The sequence below is a fragment of the Pseudophryne corroboree genome, unplaced genomic scaffold (assembly GCF_028390025.1).
Source record: "Pseudophryne corroboree isolate aPseCor3 unplaced genomic scaffold, aPseCor3.hap2 scaffold_90, whole genome shotgun sequence".
Taxonomy (NCBI): Eukaryota; Metazoa; Chordata; class Amphibia; order Anura; family Myobatrachidae; genus Pseudophryne; species Pseudophryne corroboree.
This window is the reverse complement of record NW_026970479.1, coordinates 1,294,193-1,318,054: the sequence shown is the minus strand read 5'-3', so window position 1 is coordinate 1,318,054 and position 23,862 is coordinate 1,294,193. Positions and strand designations below refer to the sequence as shown.

General features: G+C 36.3%; 3 non-coding genes across 3 annotated transcripts; all 3 read right to left on the bottom strand.

Annotated features, from left to right (window-relative positions):
* Positions 1 to 1,438: 1,438 nt before the first annotated feature.
* Positions 1,439 to 1,601, bottom strand: LOC135045031 (U1 spliceosomal RNA). Its single transcript, XR_010237565.1, has one exon. It is a non-coding gene; the product is annotated as a U1 spliceosomal RNA (small nuclear RNA).
* A 655-nt stretch (positions 1,602 to 2,256) lies between these two features.
* LOC135044386 (U1 spliceosomal RNA) lies at positions 2,257 to 2,419 on the bottom strand. The gene has a single exon (XR_010236991.1). It is a non-coding gene; the product is annotated as a U1 spliceosomal RNA (small nuclear RNA).
* A 152-nt stretch (positions 2,420 to 2,571) lies between these two features.
* On the bottom strand, positions 2,572 to 2,735 carry LOC135044926 (U1 spliceosomal RNA). Its single transcript, XR_010237462.1, has one exon. It is a non-coding gene; the product is annotated as a U1 spliceosomal RNA (small nuclear RNA).
* Between the last annotated feature and the right edge of the window lie 21,127 nt (positions 2,736 to 23,862).

Below are 23,862 nucleotides of genomic sequence, written 5' to 3'. Positions count from 1 at the left end.
GTGTTTTTGGAAGGGCCATCCTGCGTGACACTGCAGTGCCACTCCTAGATGGGCCAGGTGTTTGTGTCGGCCACTTGGGTCGCTGAGCTTAGTCACACAGCTACCTCATTGCGCCTCTTTTTTTCTTTGCGTCATGTGCTGTTTGGGGAGTGTTTTTTGGAAGGGCCATCCTGCGTGACACTGCAGTGCCACTCCTAGATGGGCCAGGTGTTTGTGTCGGCCACTTGGGTCGCTGAGCTTAGTCACACAGCTACCTCATTGCGCCTCTTTTTTTCTTTGCGTCATGTGCTGTTTGGGGAGTGTTTTTTGGAAGGGCTATCCTGCGTGACACTGCAGTGCCACTCCTAGATGGGCCAGGTGTTTGTGTCGGCCACTTGGGTCGCTGAGCTTAGTCATCCAGCGACCTCGGTGCAAATTTTAGGACTAAAAATAATATTGTGAGGTGTAAGGTGTTAAGAATAGACTGAAAATGAGTGGAAATTATGGTTATTGAGGTTAATAATACTTTGGGATCAAAATGACTCCCAAATTCTATGAACAAGGGAAAATGTCATCATCCCGCTGTCGGATTCTCGCGAGATTCGGATTCCATATAAAGAGCTGCGCGTTGCCGCCATTTTTACTCGTGCATTGAAGAGAGAGCGGAGAGGACGTGGCTATGTTCTCTCAGTGGAAATCTCAATATCAGTGCTCAGTATCAGTGGATACTTATTGCTGCTCAGTAATACTAGTAGTGTGTCTCTCCTGCTCAGTGTCAGTTCTCAGTAGTATCCTCATCAGTGCTCAGTATCACTGCTCATTGTCTTGTGCTGCATTGTTGTGCTCAGCATACTACAGTACATTACTAATAGTCCAGTGCTGCATCTTGCTGCTCAGTGTCAGTTCTAGTATCCTCATCAGTGCTCACTATCACTGCTCATTGCATTGTGGTGTTCTGTATACTACAGTAACATAGTAATATAGTAACATATAGTAACATAGTTTTTGAGGTTGAATAGAGGCAAATTGCCCATCGTGTTCAACCTGTTTTAAGTTGTGATGATTCTACATACTTGCTTAATAATGTATTATGACTAGTTAGCTACTACAACTCATGTTACCCCCGGATTAACCATGTTGATATTTTAAGTATTATAAACTTGGATAGCTTTTTCATTCAGAAATGTATCCATTCCTTTTTTAAATCCAATTACAGAGTCCGCCATTACCACCTTCCCTGGCAGGGAATTCCACATCCTGATTGCCCTAACAGTGAAGATCATAGTATCTCACCTGGCAGGTAAGTAGGAGTTGGGCCAGAGCTGTGGAGGATTGCTGCTCGGGCACCCCCTGTGAAGTGAAGGAGATCCAACTGAGGCAGCACAAGGGAACTCTCGAAAGAAGAACAAGGCTAGAGGAAGATCTGAGACAAAGAAATCTGACTTTTACCAGAGCTGACCAGAGGAAAGCACAAACACAGTCCCCCACTACCACAAATAATGCAGTCGAGTTTCCCACATTTTGGAAATCACAGGGGTCAGCATACCCAGAATGCAATGAATGAACCTCACCCTGGGAGAACAATCTTCATGACCATGGTATCGCCTATGCAAAATAAGTATGATTTGGGATAGGGCTGGGGAGGGCCGCTGCTCAGGCACATCTCTGTCAAGTATAGGAGATTCAACTGAGGCAGCACAAGGGAACTCTCATCTGGGGACAACAACTGCAGGGAGAACACATATTTTCAGATGAACATGGGAGGGCAGAAGGCTGCCTAATACTGAAGCACCCCCAAACAAGAAACCAAATGCAACAACTAGTACAAGCATTCCTGGGGGAAGTTCTGCAGAAGACGGATTTGCATACGGTGATGTCATCCAAGCAGTGGGCCAAAGTTGGCTGGAACCCTCATCTGCATATGAAAAGAGAAAAGGGGCATGCAGGGCATGGCGGCCTTTTGCGGCGCTTGGATGACCCTTAGTTCGCATTAAACACCCCCACCCTCCTTCGGTGTGGGGCTCATGTTGACAATGCCCCAGCCCCTGAAGCATTCAAGCTGATTTCTTACAGCAGCTTGGCACTGTAACAGCTCCAGAGCTGCTCTGTAAGGCAAGTAAAAGGGTGTGTAGTTTGCATTGTGCATTGGAAGGCACAAAGTAAGCAGACAGGAGGAGAAGTCAGGATAGTGCACAAGGGTATAAAAGGGAGGGGCTCAAGAAAAAAGAAGTGGAAACAGACAGCAAACTAGGCTGGAGAGAGACCTGAGACAAAGAGATCTGAATTATACGAGAGCCGACCAGGGGAAACACAAATTATGCAGTCAAGTTTCCCACATTTGGGGAAATCGCAGGGGCAGCACACCCAGAGTGCAATGGGTAAGCCTTGCCCTGGAAGAAGCACCTTCATGATCATAGTATCTCACCTGGCAGGTAAGTAGGAGTTGGGCTTGAGCTGGGGAGGGTCGCTGCTCGGGCACCGCCCTGTCAACTGAAGGAGATCCAACTGAGGAAGCACAAGGGAACTCTCGAAAGAAGAACAAGGCTAGAGGAAGATCTGAAACAAAGAAATCTGACTTTTACCAGAGCTGACCAGAGGAAAACACAAACACAGTCCCCCACTACCACAAATAATGCAGTCGAGTTACCCACATTTGGGGAAATCACAGGGGTCAGCATACCCAAAATGCAATGAATGAACCTCACCCTGGGAGAACAATCTTCATGACCATGGTATCTCCTATGCAAAATAAGTATGATTTGGGATAGGGCTGGGGAGGGCCGCTGCTCAGGCACATCTCTGTCAAGTAAAGGAGATTCAACTGAGGCAGCACAAGGGAACTCTCATCTGGGGACAACAACTGCAGGGAGAACACATATTTTCAGATGAACATGGGAGGGCAGAAGGCTGCCTAATACTGAAGCACCCCCAAACAACAAACCAAATGCAACAACTAGTGCAAGCATTCCGGGGGGAAGGCCTGCAGCAGATGGATTTGCATATGGTGATGTCATCCAAGCAGTGGGTCAAAGTTGGCTTCAATCCTCATCTGCATATGAAAAGAGAAAAGGGGCGTGCAGGGTATGGCGGCCTTTTGCGGCGCTTGGATGACCCCTAGTTCGCATTAAACACCTCCACCCTCCTTTGGTGTGGGGCTCATGTTGACAATGCCCCAGCCTCTGAAGCATTCAAGCTTATTTCTTACAGCAGCTTGGCACTGAAACAGCTCCAGAGCTGCTCCGTAAGGCAAGTAAAAGGGTGTGGGCCCTGCAGCACTACCTGTAGTTTGCATTGTGCATTGGAAGGCACAAAGTAAGCAGACAGGAGGAGAAGTCAGGATAGTGCACAAGGGTTAGCTGAACACACTAACCGATTGCGCCACAGAGACACTTTGCAAAAAGTATATACTGACAAAGACTAATAAGCATTCATCTAGAACGTTTCCTAGAAAAACTTTAAAAAGTCAATAATCTGGAGAGTGTTTGTAAGATGTTTCTTCCAGCAACCAATGAAGAAACACATTGGTACTTTCGCATGATGAGTGAGTGCTTCAGGATCTCTTGCACTTACATGTGCAGCAGAGTACTGCAATGGAAGCATGCTGGGTCCATAACCCAGAGGTAGGCAGATTGAAACTATCCTTTGCTATATGCATTTTTTTGTTGTTCATTAAAGTAATCCAAAACTGGGATTGATATTTTAGCTTTTATTTTTACTTAAAGTACAATAACTTTTACCATTTTAATTTGTTTTAATAGTATATTGACAGTATTGTTTTCTTTCAAAAATCCACTTAATTTTCTTTACCCTATTATTAAAATGGTAATTGACAAAAACAAACTACATTGTCACCAGAAGGGCAATACAAAATGTACAAGTGATATATTAAAATCATCTTTCCAGCTTGAATTTCAATGATGCATTGGGGCAACGATTTTGTGAGAAACATCTTCACCCTTAAATAAAGATTTTCTTAATTCCTTACCTGTGTGCTAATTAGATATCACCTTGTTTTCACATTAAACAGACTTCCACATGAGAAAGCAGCAAGGATGCAGTGGCGTTAATGTTTCCTGGTGTCAACCTGTATTATTTCAGTAGATATTGAAATGAGGATGCATCTTGCTGCCTTTCCAATGAAGCAAGTTTAATTTAGTAATAGGTGAAAAACCATCCCTACAAATATGTTAATCAGATACTTGGCTTTGTGGACACTTTTCAGAGAACAAATTAGTTAGCATAAAAATAAAGCCAGAAAATGAAGAGCTGTTTAATCACTCAATTGGATTTTTCTGCCAACATTTTTCTTTTTCTCTGCAACCCACTGCTAAATTGTGCTTCCTAGCTGTTTTTATAAAATCACTGAATCAAATCTAACTCTGATTACATCAGAGAAGGCCAGGTACCCTACACCATAACAGGGGGTTTGAAATTTTGACTTGTCTACTTAAAGATCACCAAAATCTGATAACAAGGTCAATTAAGTCCCTGGGTGGGATTGAACCACCAACCTTTTGGTTAATAGCCTTACACACTAACTGATTGCGCCACCGCGACACTTTGCAAAAGTACATACTGACAAAGGCTAATAAGCATTCATCTAGAACGATTCCTAGAAACATTTTAAAAAGTCAATAATGTGGAGAGTTTTTGTATGATGTTTCTTCCATCAACCAATGAAGAAACACATTGGTACTTTCCCATGATGAGTGAGTGCTTCAGGATCTCTTGCACTTACATGTGCAGCAGAGTACTGTAATGGAAGCATGCTGGGTCCATAACCCAGAGGTAGGCAGATTGAAACTATCCTCTGCTATATGCATTTTTTTTTTGTTAATTAAAGTAATCCAAAACTGGGATTGATATTTTTGCTCTTTTATTTTTACTTAAAGTACAATAACTTTTACCATTTTAATTTGTTTTAATAGTATATTGACAGTATTGTTTTCTTTCAAAAATCCAATTAATTTTCTTTACCCGATTATTAAAATGGTAATTGACAAAAGCAAACTACATTGTCACCAGAAGAGCAATACAAAATGTACAAGTGATATATTAAAATCATCTTTCCAGCTTGAATTTCAATGATGCATTGGGGCAACGATTTTGTGAGAAACATCTTCACCCTTAAATAAAGATTTTCTTAATTCCTTACCTGTGTGCTAATTAGATATCACCTTGTTTTCACATTAAACAGACTTCCACATGAGAAAGCAGCAAGGATGCAGTGGCGTTAATGTTTCCTGGTGTCAACCTGTATTATTTCAGTAGATATTGAAATGAGGATGCATCTTGCTGCCTTTCCAATGAAGCAAGTTTAATTTAGTAATAGGTGAAAAACCATCCCTACAAAGATGTTAATCAGATACTTGGCTTTGTGGACACTTTTCAGAGAACAAATTTGTTAGCATAAAAATAAAGCCAGAAAATGAAGAGCTGTTTAATCAGTCAATTGGATTTTTTTGCCAGCATATTTCTTTTTCTCTGCAACCCACTGCTAAATTGTGCTTCCTAGCTGTTTTTATAAAATCACTGAATCAAATCTAACTCTGATTACATCAGAGAAGGCCAGGTACCCTACACCATAACAGGGGTTTGAAATTTTGACTTGTCTACTTAAAGATCACCAAAATCTGATAACAAGGTCAATTAAGTCCCTGGGTGGGATTGAACCACCAACCTTTTGGTTAATAGCCTTACACACTAACTGATTGCGCCACCGCGACACTTTGCAAAAGTACATACTGACAAAGGCTAATAAGCATTCATCTAGAACGATTCCTAGAAACATTTTAAAAAGTCAATAATGTGGAGAGTTTTTGTATGATGTTTCTTCCATCAACCAATGAAGAAACACATTGGTACTTTCCCATGATGAGTGAGTGCTTCAGGATCTCTTGCACTTACATGTGCAGCAGAGTACTGTAATGGAAGCATGCTGGGTCCATAACCCAGAGGTAGGCAGATTGAAACTATCCTCTGCTATATGCATTTTTTTTTGTTAATTAAAGTAATCCAAAACTGGGATTGATATTTTTGCTCTTTTATTTTTACTTAAAGTACAATAACTTTTACCATTTTAATTTGTTTTAATAGTATATTGACAGTATTGTTTTCTTTCAAAAATCCAATTAATTTTCTTTACCCGATTATTAAAATGGTAATTGACAAAAGCAAACTACATTGTCACCAGAAGAGCAATACAAAATGTACAAGTGATATATTAAAATCGTCTTTCCAGCTTGAATTTCAATGATGCATTGGGGCAACGATTTTGTGAGAAACATCTTCACCCTTAAATAAAGATTTTCTTAATTCCTTACCTGTGTGCTAATTAGATATCACCTTGTTTTCACATTAAACAGACTTCCACATGAGAAAGCAGCAAGGATGCAGTGGCGTTAATGTTTCCTGGTGTCAACCTGTATTATTTCAGTAGATATTGAAATGAGGATGCATCTTGCTGCCTTTCCAATGAAGCAAGTTTAATTTAGTAATAGGTGAAAAACCATCCCTACAAAGATGTTAATCAGATACTTGGCTTTGTGGACACTTTTCAGAGAACAAATTTGTTAGCATAAAAATAAAGCCAGAAAATGAAGAGCTGTTTAATCAGTCAATTGGATTTTTTTGCCAGCATATTTCTTTTTCTCTGCAACCCACTGCTAAATTGTGCTTCCTAGCTGTTTTTATAAAATCACTGAATCAAATCTAACTCTGATTACATCAGAGAAGGCCAGGTACCCTACACCATAACAGGGGTTTTCGAAATTTTGACTTGTCTACTTAAATATCACCAAAATCTGATCACAAGGTCAATTACGTCCCTGGGTGGGATTGAACCACCAACCTTTTGATTAATAGCTGAACACACTAACCGATTGCGCCACAGAGACACTTTGCAAAAAGTACATACTGACAAAGACTAATAAGCATTCATCTAGAACGTTTCCTAGAAAAACTTTAAAAAGTCAATAATCTGGAGAGTTTTTGTAAGATGTTTCTTCCAGCAACCAATGAAGAAACACATTGGTACTTTCGCATGATGAGTGAGTGCTTCAGGATCTCTTGCACTTACATGTGCAGCAGAGTACTGCACTGGAAGCATGCTGGGCCCATAACCAAGAGGTAGGCAGATTGAAACTATCCTTTGCTATATGCATTTTTTTTTTGTTCATTAAAGTAATCCAAAACTGGGATTGATATTTTAGCTTTTATTTTTACTTAAAGTACAATAACTTTTACCATTTTAATTTTTTTTAATAGTATATTGACAGTATTGTTTTCTTTCAAAAATCCAATTAATTTTCTTTACCCGATTATTAAAATGGTAATTGACAAAAACAAACTACATTGTCACCAGAAGAGCAATACAAAATGTACAAGTGATATATTAAAATCATCTTTTCAGCTTGAATTTCAATGATGCATTGGGGCAACGATTTTGTGAGAAACATCTTCACCCTTAAATAAAGATTTTCTTAATTCCTTACCTGTGTGCTAATTAGATATCACCTTGTTTTCACATTAAACAGACTTCCACATGAGAAAGCAGCAAGGATGCAGTGGCGTTAATGTTTCCTGGTGTCAACCTGTATTATTTCAGTAGATATTGAAATGAGGATGCATCTTGCTGCCTTTCCAATGAAGCAAGTTTAATTTAGTAATAGGTGAAAAACCATCACTACAAATATGTTAATCAGATACTTGGCTTTGTGGACACTTTTCAGAGAACAAATTAGTTAGCATAAAAATAAAGCCAGAAAATGAAGAGCTGTTTAATCATTCAATTGGATTTTTCTGCCAGCATATTTCTTTTTCTCTGCAACCCACTGCTAAATTGTGCTTCCTAGCTGTTTTTATAAAATCACTGAATCAAATCTAACTCTGATTACATCAGAGAAGGCCAGGTACCCTACACCATAAGAGGGGGTTTGCAATTTTGACTTGTCTACTTAAATATCACCAAAATCTGATCACAAGGTCAATTACGTCCCTGGGTGGGATTGAACCACCAACCTTTTGATTTATAGCTGAACACACTAACCGATTGCGCCACAGAGACACTTTGCGAAAAGTATATACTGACAAAGACTAATAAGCATTCATCTAGAACGTTTCCTAGAAAAACTTTAAAAAGTCAATAATCTGGAGAGTGTTTGTAAGATGTTTCTTCCAGCAACCAATGAAGAAACACATTGGTACTTTCGCATGATGAGTGAGTGCTTCAGGATCTCTTGCACTTACATGTGCAGCAGAGTACTGCAATGGAAGCATGCTGGGTCCATAACCCAGAGGTAGGCAGATTGAAACTATCCTTTGCTATATGCATTTTTTTTTGTTCATTAAAGTAATCCAAAACTGGGATTGATATTTTAGCTTTTATTTTTACTTAAAGTACAATAACTTTTACCATTTTAATTTGTTTTAATAGTATATTGACAGTATTGTTTTCTTTCAAAAATCCACTTAATTTTCTTTACCCTATTATTAAAATGGTAATTGACAAAAACAAACTACATTGTCACCAGAAGAGCAATACAAAATGTACAAGTGATATATTAAAATCATCTTTCCAGCTTGAATTTCAATGATGCATTGGGGCAACGATTTTGTGAGAAACATCTTCACCCTTAAATAAAGATTTTCTTAATTCCTTACCTGTGTGCTAATTAGATATCACCTTGTTTTCACATTAAACAGACTTCCACATGAGAAAGCAGCAAGGATGCAGTGGCGTTAATGTTTCCTGGTGTCAACCTGTATTATTTCAGTAGATATTGAAATGAGGATGCATCTTGCTGCCTTTCCAATGAAGCAAGTTTAATTTAGTAATAGGTGAAAAACCATCCCTACAAATATGTTAATCAGATACTTGGCTTCGTGGACACTTTTCAGAGAACAAATTAGTTAGCATAAAAATAAAGCCAGAAAATGAAGAGCTGTTTAATCACTCAATTGGATTTTTCTGCCAGCATTTTTCTTTTTCTCTGCAACCCACTGCTAAATTGTGCTTCCTAGCTGTTTTTATAAAATCACTGAATCAAATCTAACTCTGATTACATCAGAGAAGGCCAGGTACCCTACACCATAACAGGGGGTTTGAAATTTTGACTTGTCTACTTAAAGATCACCAAAATCTGATAACAAGGTCAATTAAGTCCCTGGGTGGGATTGAACCACCAACCTTTTGGTTAATAGCCTTACACACTAACTGATTGCGCCACCGCGACACTTTGCAAAAGTACATACTGACAAAGGCTAATAAGCATTCATCTAGAACGATTCCTAGAAACATTTTAAAAAGTCAATAATGTGGAGAGTTTTTGTATGATGTTTCTTCCATCAACCAATGAAGAAACACATTGGTACTTTCCCATGATGAGTGAGTGCTTCAGGATCTCTTGCACTTACATGTGCAGCAGAGTACTGTAATGGAAGCATGCTGGGTCCATAACCCAGAGGTAGGCAGATTGAAACTATCCTCTGCTATATGCATTTTTTTTTTTTGTTAATTAAAGTAATCCAAAACTGGGATTGATATTTTTGCTCTTTTATTTTTACTTAAAGTACAATAACTTTTACCATTTTAATTTGTTTTAATAGTATATTGAAAGTATTGTTTTCTTTCAAAAATCCAATTAATTTTCTTTACCCGATTATTAAAATGGTTATTGACAAAAGCAAACTACATTGTCACCAGAAGAGCAATACAAAATGTACAAGTGATATATTAAAATCATCTTTCCAGCTTGAATTTCAATGATGCATTGGGGCAACGATTTTGTGAGAAACATCTTCACCCTTAAATAAAGATTTTCTTAATTCCTTACCTGTGTGCTAATTAGATATCACCTTGTTTTCACATTAAACAGACTTCCACATGAGAAAGCAGCAAGGATGCAGTGGCGTTAATGTTTCCTGGTGTCAACCTGTATTATTTCAGTAGATATTGAAATGAGGATGCATCTTGCTGCCTTTCCAATGAAGCAAGTTTAATTTAGTAATAGGTGAAAAACCATCCCTACAAAGATGTTAATCAGATACTTGGCTTTGTGGACACTTTTCAGAGAACAAATTTGTTAGCATAAAAATAAAGCCAGAAAATGAAGAGCTGTTTAATCAGTCAATTGGATTTTTTTGCCAGCATATTTCTTTTTCTCTGCAACCCACTGCTAAATTGTGCTTCCTAGCTGTTTTTATAAAATCACTGAATCAAATCTAACTCTGATTACATCAGAGAAGGCCAGGTACCCTACACCATAACAGGGGTTTTCAAAATTTTGACTTGTCTACTTAAATATCACCAAAATCTGATCACAAGGTCAATTACATCCCTGGGTGGGATTGAACCACCAACCTTTTGATTAATAGCTGAACACACTAACCGATTGCGCCACAGAGACACTTTGCAAAAAGTACATACTGACAAAGACTAATAAGCATTCATCTAGAACGTTTCCTAGAAAAACTTTAAAAAGTCAATAATCTGGAGAGTTTTTGTAAGATGTTTCTTCCAGCAACCAATGAAGAAACACATTGGTACTTTCGCATGATGAGTGAGTGCTTCAGGATCTCTTGCACTTACATGTGCAGCAGAGTACTGCACTGGAAGCATGCTGGGCCCATAACCCAGAGGTAGGCAGATTGAAACTATCCTTTGCTATATGCATTTTTTTTTTGTTCATTAAAGTAATCCAAAACTGGGATTGATATTTTAGCTTTTGTTTTTACTTAAAGTACAATAACTTTTACCATTTTAATTTGTTTTAATAGTATATTGACAGTATTGTTTTCTTTCAAAAATCCAATTAATTTTCTTTACCCGATTATTAAAATGGTAATTGACAAAAGCAAACTACATTGTCACCAGAAGAGCAATACAAAATGTACAAGTGATATATTAAAATCATCTTTCCAGCTTGAATTTCAATGATGCATTGGGGCAACGATTTTGTGAGAAACATCTTCACCCTTAAATAAAGATTTTCTTAATTCCTTACCTGTGTGCTAATTAGATATCACCTTGTTTTCACATTAAACAGACTTCCACATGAGAAAGCAGCAAGGATGCAGTGGCGTTAATGTTTCCTGGTGTCAACCTGTATTATTTCAGTAGATATTGAAATGAGGATGCATCTTGCTGCCTTTCCAATGAAGCAAGTTTAATTTAGTAATAGGTGAAAAACCATCCCTACAAAGATGTTAATCAGATACTTGGCTTTGTGGACACTTTTCAGAGAACAAATTTGTTAGCATAAAAATAAAGCCAGAAAATGAAGAGCTGTTTAATCAGTCAATTGGATTTTTTTGCCAGCATATTTCTTTTTCTCTGCAACCCACTGCTAAATTGTGCTTCCTAGCTGTTTTTATAAAATCACTGAATCAAATCTAACTCTGATTACATCAGAGAAGGCCAGGTACCCTACACCATAACAGGGGTTTTCGAAATTTTGACTTGTCTACTTAAATATCACCAAAATCTGATCACAAGGTCAATTACGTCCCTGGGTGGGATTGAACCACCAACCTTTTGATTAATAGCTGAACACACTAACCGATTGCGCCACAGAGACACTTTGCAAAAAGTACATACTGACAAAGACTAATAAGCATTCATCTAGAACGTTTCCTAGAAAAACTTTAAAAAGTCAATAATCTGGAGAGTTTTTGTAAGATGTTTCTTCCAGCAACCAATGAAGAAACACATTGGTACTTTCGCATGATGAGTGAGTGCTTCAGGATCTCTTGCACTTACATGTGCAGCAGAGTACTGCACTGGAAGCATGCTGGGCCCATAACCCAGAGGTAGGCAGATTGAAACTATCCTTTGCTATATGCATTTTTTTTTGTTCATTAAAGTAATCCAAAACTGGGATTGATATTTTAGCTTTTATTTTTACTTAAAGTACAATAACTTTTACCATTTTAATTTGTTTTAATAGTATATTGACAGTATTGTTTTCTTTCAAAAATCCAATTAATTTTCTTTACCCGATTATTAAAATGGTAATTGACAAAAACAAACTACATTGTCACCAGAAGAGCAATACAAAATGTACAAGTGATATATTAAAATCATCTTTCCAGCTTGAATTTCAATGATGCATTGGGGCAACGATTTTGTGAGAAACATCTTCACCCTTAAATAAAGATTTTCTTAATTCCTTACCTGTGTGCTAATTAGATATCACCTTGTTTTCACATTAAACAGACTTCCACATGAGAAAGCAGCAAGGATGCAGTGGCGTTAATGTTTCCTGGTGTCAACCTGTATTATTTCAGTAGATATTGAAATGAGGATGCATCTTGCTGCCTTTCCAATGAAGCAAGTTTAATTTAGTAATAGGTGAAAAACCATCACTACAAATATGTTAATCAGATACTTGGCTTTGTGGACACTTTTCAGAGAACAAATTAGTTAGCATAAAAATAAAGCCAGAAAATGAAGAGCTGTTTAATCACTCAATTGGATTTTTCTGCCAGCATATTTCTTTTTCTCTGCAACCCACTGCTAAATTGTGCTTCCTAGCTGTTTTTATAAAATCACTGAATCAAATCTAACTCTGATTACATCAGAGAAGGCCAGGTACCCTACACCATAACAGGGGGTTTGAAATTTTGACTTGTCTACTTAAAGATCACCAAAATCTGATAACAAGGTCAATTAAGTCCCTGGGTGGGATTGAACCACCAACCTTTTGGTTAATAGCCTTACACACTAACTGATTGCGCCACAGCGACACTTTGCAAAACTATATACTGACAAAGGCTAATAAGCATTCATCTAGAACGATTCCTAGAAACATTTTAAAAAGTCAATAATGTGGAGAGTTTTTGTAAGATGTTTCTTCCATCAACCAATGAAGAAACACATTGGTACTTTCCCATGATGAGTGAGTGCTTCAGGATCTCTTGCACTTACATGTGCAGCAGAGTACTGTAATGGAAGCATGCTGGGTCCATAACCCAGAGGTAGGCAGATTGAAACTATCCTCTGCTATATGCATTTTTTTTGTTAATTAAAGTAATCCAAAACTGGGATTGATATTTTTGCTCTTTTATTTTTACTTAAAGTACAATAACTTTTACCATTTTAATTTGTTTTAATAGTATATTGACAGTATTGTTTTCTTTCAAAAATCCAATTAATTTTCTTTACCCGATTATTAAAATGGTAATTGACAAAAACAAACTACATTGTCACCAGAAGAGCAATACAAAATGTACAAGTGATATATTAAAATCATCTTTCCAGCTTGAATTTCAATGATGCATTGGGGCAACGATTTTGTGAGAAACATCTTCACCCTTAAATAAAGATTTTCTTAATTCCTTACCTGTGTGCTAATTAGATATCACCTTGTTTTCACATTAAACAGACTTCCACATGAGAAAACAGCAAAGATGCAGTGGCGTTAATGTTTCCTGGTGTCAACCTGTATTATTTCCGTAGATATTGAAATGAGGATGCATCTTGCTGCCTTTCCAATGAAGCAAGTTTAATTTAGTAATAGGTGAAAAACCATCCCTACAAAGATGTTAATCAGATACTTGGCTTTGTGGACACTTTTCAGAGAACAAATTTGTTATCATAAAAATAAAGCCAGAAAATGAAGAGCTGTTTAATCACTCAATTGGATTTTTCTGCCAGCATTTTTCTTTTTCTCTGCAACCCACTGCTAAATTGTGCTTCCTAGCTGATTTTTTATAAAATCACTTAATCAAATCTAACTCTGATTACATCAGAGAAGGCCAGGTACCCTACACCATAAGAGGGGGTTTGCAATTTTGACTTGTCTACTTAAATATCACCAAAATCTGATCACAAGGTCAATTACGTCCCTGGGTGGGATTGAACCACCAACCTTTTGATTAATAGCTGAACACACTAACCGATTGCGCCACAGAGACACTTTGCAAAGAGTACATACTGACAAAGACTAATAAGCATTCATCTAGAACGTTTCCTAGAAAAACTTTAAAAAGTCAATAATCTGGAGAGTTTTTGTAAGATGTTTCTTCCAGCAACCAATGAAGAAACACATTGGTACTTTCGCATGATGAGTGAGTGCTTCAGGATCTCTTGCACTTACATGTGCAGCAGAGTACTGCACTGGAAGCATGCTGGGCCCATAACCCAGAGGTAGGCAGATTGAAACTATCCTTTGCTATATGCATTTTTTTTTGTTCATTAAAGTAATCCAAAACTGGGATTGATATTTTAGCTTTTATTTTTACTTAAAGTACAATAACTTTTACCATTTTAATTTTTTTTAATAGTATATTGACAGTATTGTTTTCTTTCAAAAATCCAATTAATTTTCTTTACCCGATTATTAAAATGGTAATTGACAAAAACAAACTACATTGTCACCAGAAGAGCAATACAAAATGTACAAGTGATATATTAAAATCATCTTTCCAGCTTGAATTTCAATGATGCATTGGGGCAACGATTTTGTGAGAAACATCTTCACCCTTAAATAAAGATTTTCTTAATTCCTTACCTGTGTGCTAATTAGATATCACCTTGTTTTCACATTAAACAGACTTCCACATGAGAAAGCAGCAAGGATGCAGTGGCGTTAATGTTTCCTGGTGTCAACCTGTATTATTTCAGTAGATATTGAAATGAGGATGCATCTTCCTGCCTTTCCAATGAAGCAAGTTTAATTTAGTAATAGGTGAAAAACCATCACTACAAATATGTTAATCAGATACTTGGCTTTGTGGACACTTTTCAGAGAACAAATTAGTTAGCATAAAAATAAAGCCAGAAAATGAAGAGCTGTTTAATCACTCAATTGGATTTTTCTGCCAGCATATTTCTTTTTCTCTGCAACCCACTGCTAAATTGTGCTTCCTAGCTGTTTTTATAAAATCACTGAATCAAATCTAACTCTGATTACATCAGAGAAGGCCAGGTACCCTACACCATAAGAGGGGGTTTGCAATTTTGACTTGTCTACTTAAATATCACCAAAATCTGATCACAAGGTCAATTACGTCCCTGGGTGGGATTGAACCACCAACCTTTTGGTTAATAGCCTTACACACTAACTGATTGCGCCACCGCGACACTTTGCAAAAGTACATACTGACAAAGGCTAATAAGCATTCATCTAGAACGATTCCTAGAAACATTTTAAAAAGTCAATAATGTGGAGAGTTTTTGTATGATGTTTCTTCCATCAACCAATGAAGAAACACATTGGTACTTTCCCATGATGAGTGAGTGCTTCAGGATCTCTTGCACTTACATGTGCAGCAGAGTACTGTAATGGAAGCATGCTGGGTCCATAACCCAGAGGTAGGCAGATTGAAACTATCCTCTGCTATATGCATTTTTTTTTTGTTAATTAAAGTAATCCAAAACTGGGATTGATATTTTTGCTCTTTTATTTTTACTTAAAGTACAATAACTTTTACCATTTTAATTTGTTTTAATAGTATATTGACAGTATTGTTTTCTTTCAAAAATCCAATTAATTTTCTTTACCCGATTATTAAAATGGTAATTGACAAAAACAAACTACATTGTCACCAGAAGAGCAATACAAAATGTACAAGTGATATATTAAAATCATCTTTCCAGCTTGAATTTCAATGATGCATTGGGGCAACGATTTTGTGAGAAACATCTTCACCCTTAAATAAAGATTTTCTTAATTCCTTACCTGTGTGCTAATTAGATATCACCTTGTTTTCACATTAAACAGACTTCCACATGAGAAAGCAGCAAGGATGCAGTGGCGTTAATGTTTCCTGGTGTCAACCTGTATTATTTCCGTAGATATTGAAATGAGGATGCATCTTGCTGCCTTTCCAATGAAGCAAGTTTAATTTAGTAATAGGTGAAAAACCATCCCTACAAAGATGTTAATCAGATACTTGGCTTTGTGGACACTTTTCAGAGAACAAATTTGTTAGCATAAAAATAAAGCCAGAAAATGAAGAGCTGTTTAATCAGTCAATTGGATTTTTTTGCCAGCATATTTCTTTTTCTCTGCAACCCACTGCTAAATTGTGCTTCCTAGCTGTTTTTATAAAATCACTGAATCAAATCTAACTCTGATTACATCAGAGAAGGCCAGGTACCCTACACCATAACAGGGGTTTTCGAAATTTTGACTTGTCTACTTAAATATCACCAAAATCTGATCACAAGGTCAATTACGTCCCTGGGTGGGATTGAACCACCAACCTTTTGATTAAGAGCTGAACACACTAACCGATTGCGCCACAGAGACACTTTGCAAAAAGTACATACTGACAAAGACTAATAAGCATTCATCTAGAACGTTTCCTAGAAAAACTTTAAAAAGTCAATAATCTGGAGAGTTTTTGTAAGATGTTTCTTCCAGCAACCAATGAAGAAACACATTGGTACTTTCGCATGATGAGTGAGTGCTTCAGGATCTCTTGCACTTACATGTGCAGCAGAGTACTGCACTGGAAGCATGCTGGGCCCATAACCCAGAGGTAGGCAGATTGAAACTATCCTTTGCTATATGCATTTTTTTTTTGTTCATTAAAGTAATCCAAAACTGGGATTGATATTTTAGCTTTTATTTTTACTTAAAGTACAATAACTTTTACCATTTTAATTTGTTTTAATAGTATATTGACAGTATTGTTTTCTTTCAAAAATCCAATTAATTTTCTTTACCCGATTATTAAAATGGTAATTGACAAAAACAAACTACATTGTCACCAGAAGAGCAATACAAAATGTACAAGTGATATATTAAAATCATCTTTCCAGCTTGAATTTCAATGATGCATTGGGGCAACGATTTTGTGAGAAACATCTTCACCCTTAAATAAAGATTTTCTTAATTCCTTACCTGTGTGCTAATTAGATATCACCTTGTTTTCACATTAAACAGACTTCCACATGAGAAAGCAGCAAGGATGCAGTGGCGTTAATGTTTCCTGGTGTCAACCTGTATTATTTCAGTAGATATTGAAATGAGGATGCATCTTGCTGCCTTTCCAATGAAGCAAGTTTAATTTAGTAATAGGTGAAAAACCATCACTACAAATATGTTAATCAGATACTTGGCTTTGTGGACACTTTTCAGAGAACAAATTAGTTAGCATAAAAATAAAGCCAGAAAATGAAGAGCTGTTTAATCACTCAATTGGATTTTTCTGCCAGCATATTTCTTTTTCTCTGCAACCCACTGCTAAATTGTGCTTCCTAGCTGTTTTTATAAAATCACTGAATCAAATCTAACTCTGATTACATCAGAGAAGGCCAGGTACCCTACACCATAACAGGGGGTTTGAAATTTTGACTTGTCTACTTAAAGATCACCAAAATCTGATAACAAGGTCAATTAAGTCCCTGGGTGGGATTGAACCACCAACCTTTTGGTTAATAGCCTTACACACTAACTGATTGCGCCACAGCGACACTTTGCAAAACTATATACTGACAAAGGCTAATAAGCATTCATCTAGAACGATTCCTAGAAACATTTTAAAAAGTCAATAATGTGGAGAGTTTTTGTAAGATGTTTCTTCCATCAACCAATGAAGAAACACATTGGTACTTTCCCATGATGAGTGAGTGCTTCAGGATCTCTTGCACTTACATGTGCAGCAGAGTACTGTAATGGAAGCATGCTGGGTCCATAACCCAGAGGTAGGCAGATTGAAACTATCCTCTGCTATATGCATTTTTTTTGTTAATTAAAGTAATCCAAAACTGGGATTGATATTTTTGCTCTTTTATTTTTACTTAAAGTACAATAACTTTTACCATTTTAATTTGTTTTAATAGTATATTGACAGTATTGTTTTCTTTCAAAAATCCAATTAATTTTCTTTACCCGATTATTAAAATGGTAATTGACAAAAACAAACTACATTGTCACCAGAAGAGCAATACAAAATGTACAAGTGATATATTAAAATCATCTTTCCAGCTTGAATTTCAATGATGCATTGGGGCAACGATTTTGTGAGAAACATCTTCACCCTTAAATAAAGATTTTCTTAATTCCTTACCTGTGTGCTAATTAGATATCACCTTGTTTTCACATTAAACAGACTTCCACATGAGAAAACAGCAAAGATGCAGTGGCGTTAATGTTTCCTGGTGTCAACCTGTATTATTTCCGTAGATATTGAAATGAGGATGCATCTTGCTGCCTTTCCAATGAAGCAAGTTTAATTTAGTAATAGGTGAAAAACCATCCCTACAAAGATGTTAATCAGATACTTGGCTTTGTGGACACTTTTCAGAGAACAAATTTGTTATCATAAAAATAAAGCCAGAAAATGAAGAGCTGTTTAATCACTCAATTGGATTTTTCTGCCAGCATTTTTCTTTTTCTCTGCAACCCACTGCTAAATTGTGCTTCCTAGCTGATTTTTTATAAAATCACTTAATCAAATCTAACTCTGATTACATCAGAGAAGGCCAGGTACCCTACACCATAACAGGGGTTTTCGAAATTTTGACTTGTCTACTTAAATATCACCAAAATCTGATCACAAGGTCAATTACGTCCCTGGGTGGGATTGAACCACTAACCTTTTGACTAATAGCTGAACACACTAACCGATTGCGCCACAGAGACACTTTGCAAAAAGTCCATACTGACAAAGACTAATAAGCATTCATCTAGAACGTTTCCTAGAAAAACTTTAAAAAGTCAATAATCTGGAGAGTTTTTGTAAGATGTTTCTTCCAGCAACCAATGAAGAAACACATTGGTACTTTCCCATGATGAGTGAGTGCTTCAGGATCTCTTGCACTTACATGTGCAGCAGAGTACTGTAATGGAAGCATGCTGGGTCCATAACCCAGAGGTAGGCAGATTGAAACTATCCTCTGCTATATGCATTTTTTTTTGTTAATTAAAGTAATCCAAAACTGGGATTGATATTTTTGCTCTTTTATTTTTACTTAAAGTACAATAACTTTTACCATTTTAATTTGTTTTAATAGTATATTGACAGTATTGTTTTCTTTCAAAAATCCAATTAATTTTCTTTACCCGATTATTAAAATGGTAATTGACAAAAGCAAACTACATTGTCACCAGAAGAGCAATACAAAATGTACAAGTGATATATTAAAATCATCTTTCCAGCTTGAATTTCAATGATGCATTGGGGCAACGATTTTGTGAGAAACATCTTCACCCTTAAATAAAGATTTTCTTAATTCCTTACCTGTGTGCTAATTAGATATCACCTTGTTTTCACATTAAACAGACTTCCACATGAGAAAGCAGCAAGGATGCAGTGGCGTTAATGTTTCCTGGTGTCAACCTGTATTATTTCAGTAGATATTGAAATGAGGATGCATCTTGCTGCCTTTCCAATGAAGCAAGTTTAATTTAGTAATAGGTGAAAAACCATCCCTACAAAGATGTTAATCAGATACTTGGCTTTGTGGACACTTTTCAGAGAACAAATTTGTTAGCATAAAAATAAAGCCAGAAAATGAAGAGCTGTTTAATCAGTCAATTGGATTTTTTTGCCAGCATATTTCTTTTTCTCTGCAACCCACTGCTAAATTGTGCTTCCTAGCTGTTTTTATAAAATCACTGAATCAAATCTAACTCTGATTACATCAGAGAAGGCCAGGTACCCTACACCATAACAGGGGTTTTCGAAATTTTGACTTGTCTACTTAAATATCACCAAAATCTGATCACAAGGTCAATTACGTCCCTGGGTGGGATTGAACCACCAACCTTTTGATTAATAGCTGAACACACTAACCGATTGCGCCACAGAGACACTTTGCAAAAAGTATATACTGACAAAGACTAATAAGCATTCATCTAGAACGTTTCCTAGAAAAACTTTAAAAAGTCAATAATCTGGAGAGTGTTTGTAAGATGTTTCTTCCAGCAACCAATGAAGAAACACATTGGTACTTTCGCATGATGAGTGAGTGCTTCAGGATCTCTTGCACTTACATGTGCAGCAGAGTACTGCAATGGAAGCATGCTGGGTCCATAACCCAGAGGTAGGCAGATTGAAACTATCCTTTGCTATATGCATTTTTTTTTGTTCATTAAAGTAATCCAAAACTGGGATTGATATTTTAGCTTTTATTTTTACTTAAAGTACAATAACTTTTACCATTTTAATTTGTTTTAATAGTATATTGACAGTATTGTTTTCTTTCAAAAATCCACTTAATTTTCTTTACCCTATTATTAAAATGGTAATTGACAAAAACAAACTACATTGTCACCAGAAGAGCAATACAAAATGTACAAGTGATATATTAAAATCATCTTTCCAGCTTGAATTTCAATGATGCATTGGGGCAACGATTTTGTGAGAAACATCTTCACCCTTAAATAAAGATTTTCTTAATTCCTTACCTGTGTGCTAATTAGATATCACCTTGTTTTCACATTAAACAGACTTCCACATGAGAAAGCAGCAAGGATGCAGTGGCGTTAATGTTTCCTGGTGTCAACCTGTATTATTTCAGTAGATATTGAAATGAGGATGCATCTTGCTGCCTTTCCAATGAAGCAAGTTTAATTTAGTAATAGGTGAAAAACCATCCCTACAAATATGTTAATCAGATACTTGGCTTTGTGGACACTTTTCAGAGAACAAATTAGTTAGCATAAAAATAAAGCCAGAAAATGAAGAGCTGTTTAATCACTCAATTGGATTTTTCTGCAAGCATTTTTCTTTTTCTCTGCAACCCACTGCTAAATTGTGCTTCCTAGCTGTTTTTATAAAATCACTGAATCAAATCTAACTCTGATTACATCAGAGAAGGCCAGGTACCCTACACCATAACAGGGGGTTTGAAATTTTGACTTGTCTACTTAAAGATCAACAAAATCTGATAACAAGGTCAATTAAGTCCCTGGGTGGGATTGAACCACCAACCTTTTGGTTAATAGCCTTACACACTAACTGATTGCGCCACCGCGACACTTTGCAAAAGTACATACTGACAAAGGCTAATAAGCATTCATCTAGAACGATTCCTAGAAACATTTTAAAAAGTCAATAATGTGGAGAGTTTTTGTATGATGTTTCTTCCATCAACCAATGAAGAAACACATTGGTACTTTCCCATGATGAGTGAGTGCTTCAGGATCTCTTGCACTTACATGTGCAGCAGAGTACTGTAATGGAAGCATGCTGGGTCCATAACCCAGAGGTAGGCAGATTGAAACTATCCTCTGCTATATGCATTTTTTTTTTGTTAATTAAAGTAATCCAAAACTGGGATTGATATTTTTGCTCTTTTATTTTTACTTAAAGTACAATAACTTTTACCATTTTAATTTGTTTTAATAGTATATTGACAGTATTGTTTTCTTTCAAAAATCCAATTAATTTTCTTTACCCGATTATTAAAATGGTAATTGACAAAAGCAAACTACATTGTCACCAGAAGAGCAATACAAAATGTACAAGTGATATATTAAAATCATCTTTCCAGCTTGAATTTCAATGATGCATTGGGGCAACGATTTTGTGAGAAACATCTTCACCCTTAAATAAAGATTTTCTTAATTCCTTACCTGTGTGCTAATTAGATATCACCTTGTTTTCACATTAAACAGACTTCCACATGAGAAAGCAGCAAGGATGCAGTGGCGTTAATGTTTCCTGGTGTCAACCTGTATTATTTCAGTAGATATTGAAATGAGGATGCATCTTGCTGCCTTTCCAATGAAGCAAGTTTAATTTAGTAATAGGTGAAAAACCATCCCTACAAAGATGTTAATCAGATACTTGGCTTTGTGGACACTTTTCAGAGAACAAATTTGTTAGCATAAAAATAAAGCCAGAAAATGAAGAGCTGTTTAATCAGTCAATTGGATTTTTTTGCCAGCATATTTCTTTTTCTCTGCAACCCACTGCTAAATTGTGCTTCCTAGCTGATTTTTTATAAAATCACTTAATCAAATCTAACTCTGATTACATCAGAGAAGGCCAGGTACCCTACACCATAAGAGGGGGTTTGCAATTTTGACTTGTCTACTTAAATATCACCAAAATCTGATCACAAGGTCAATTACGTCCCTGGGTGGGATTGAACCACCAACCTTTTGACTAATAGCTGAATACACTAACCGATTGCGCCACAGAGACACTTTGCAAAAAGTCCATACTGACAAAGACTAATAAGCATTCATCTAGAACGTTTCCTAGAAAAACTTTAAAAAGTCAATAATCTGGAGAGTTTTTGTAAGATGTTTCTTCCAGCAACCAATGAAGAAACACATTGGTACTTTCGCATGATGAGTGAGTGCTTCAGGATCTCTTGCACTTACATGTGCAGCAGAGTACTGCAATGGAAGCATGCTGGGCCCATAACCCAGAGGTAGGCAGATTGAAACTATCCTTTGCTATATGCATTTTTTTTTTGTTCATTAAAGTAATCCAAAACTGGGATTGATATTTTAGCTTTTATTTTTACTTAAAGTACAATAACTTTTACCATTTTAATTTGTTTTAATAGTATATTGACAGTATTGTTTTCTTTCAAAAATCCACTTAATTTTCTTTACCCTATTATTAAAATGGTAATTGACAAAAACAAACTACATTGTCACCAGAAGAGCAATACAAAATGTACAAGTGATATATTAAAATCATCTTTCCAGCTTGAATTTCAATGATGCATTGGGGCAACGATTTTGTGAGAAACATCTTCACCCTTAAATAAAGATTTTCTTAATTCCTTACCTGTGTGCTAATTAGATATCACCTTGTTTTCACATTAAACAGACTTCCACATGAGAAAGCAGCAAGGATGCAGTGGCGTTAATGTTTCCTGGTGTCAACCTGTATTATTTCAGTAGATATTGAAATGAGGATGCATCTTGCTGCCTTTCCAATGAAGCAAGTTTAATTTAGTAATAGGTGAAAAACCATCCCTACAAATATGTTAATCAGATACTTGGCTTTGTGGACACTTTTCAGAGAACAAATTAGTTAGCATAAAAATAAAGCCAGAAAATGAAGAGCTGTTTAATCACTCAATTGGATTTTTCTGCAAGCATTTTTCTTTTTCTCTGCAACCCACTGCTAAATTGTGCTTCCTAGCTGTTTTTATAAAATCACTGAATCAAATCTAACTCTGATTACATCAGAGAAGGCCAGGTACCCTACACCATAACAGGGGGTTTGAAATTTTGACTTGTCTACTTAAAGATCAACAAAATCTGATAACAAGGTCAATTAAGTCCCTGGGTGGGATTGAACCACCAACCTTTTGGTTAATAGCCTTACACACTAACTGATTGCGCCACCGCGACACTTTGCAAAAGTACATACTGACAAAGGCTAATAAGCATTCATCTAGAACGATTCCTAGAAACATTTTAAAAAGTCAATAATGTGGAGAGTTTTTGTATGATGTTTCTTCCATCAACCAATGAAGAAACACATTGGTACTTTCCCATGATGAGTGAGTGCTTCAGGATCTCTTGCACTTACATGTGCAGCAGAGTACTGTAATGGAAGCATGCTGGGTCCATAACCCAGAGGTAGGCAGATTGAAACTATCCTCTGCTATATGCATTTTTTTTTTTGTTAATTAAAGTAATCCAAAACTGGGATTGATATTTTTGCTCTTTTATTTTTACTTAAAGTACAATAACTTTTACCATTTTAATTTGTTTTAATAGTATATTGACAGTATTGTTTTCTTTCAAAAATCCAATTAATTTTCTTTACCCGATTATTAAAATGGTAATTGACAAAAGCAAACTACATTGTCACCAGAAGAGCAATACAAAATGTACAAGTGATATATTAAAATCATCTTTCCAGCTTGAATTTCAATGATGCATTGGGGCAACGATTTTGTGAGAAACATCTTCACCCTTAAATAAAGATTTTCTTAATTCCTTACCTGTGTGCTAA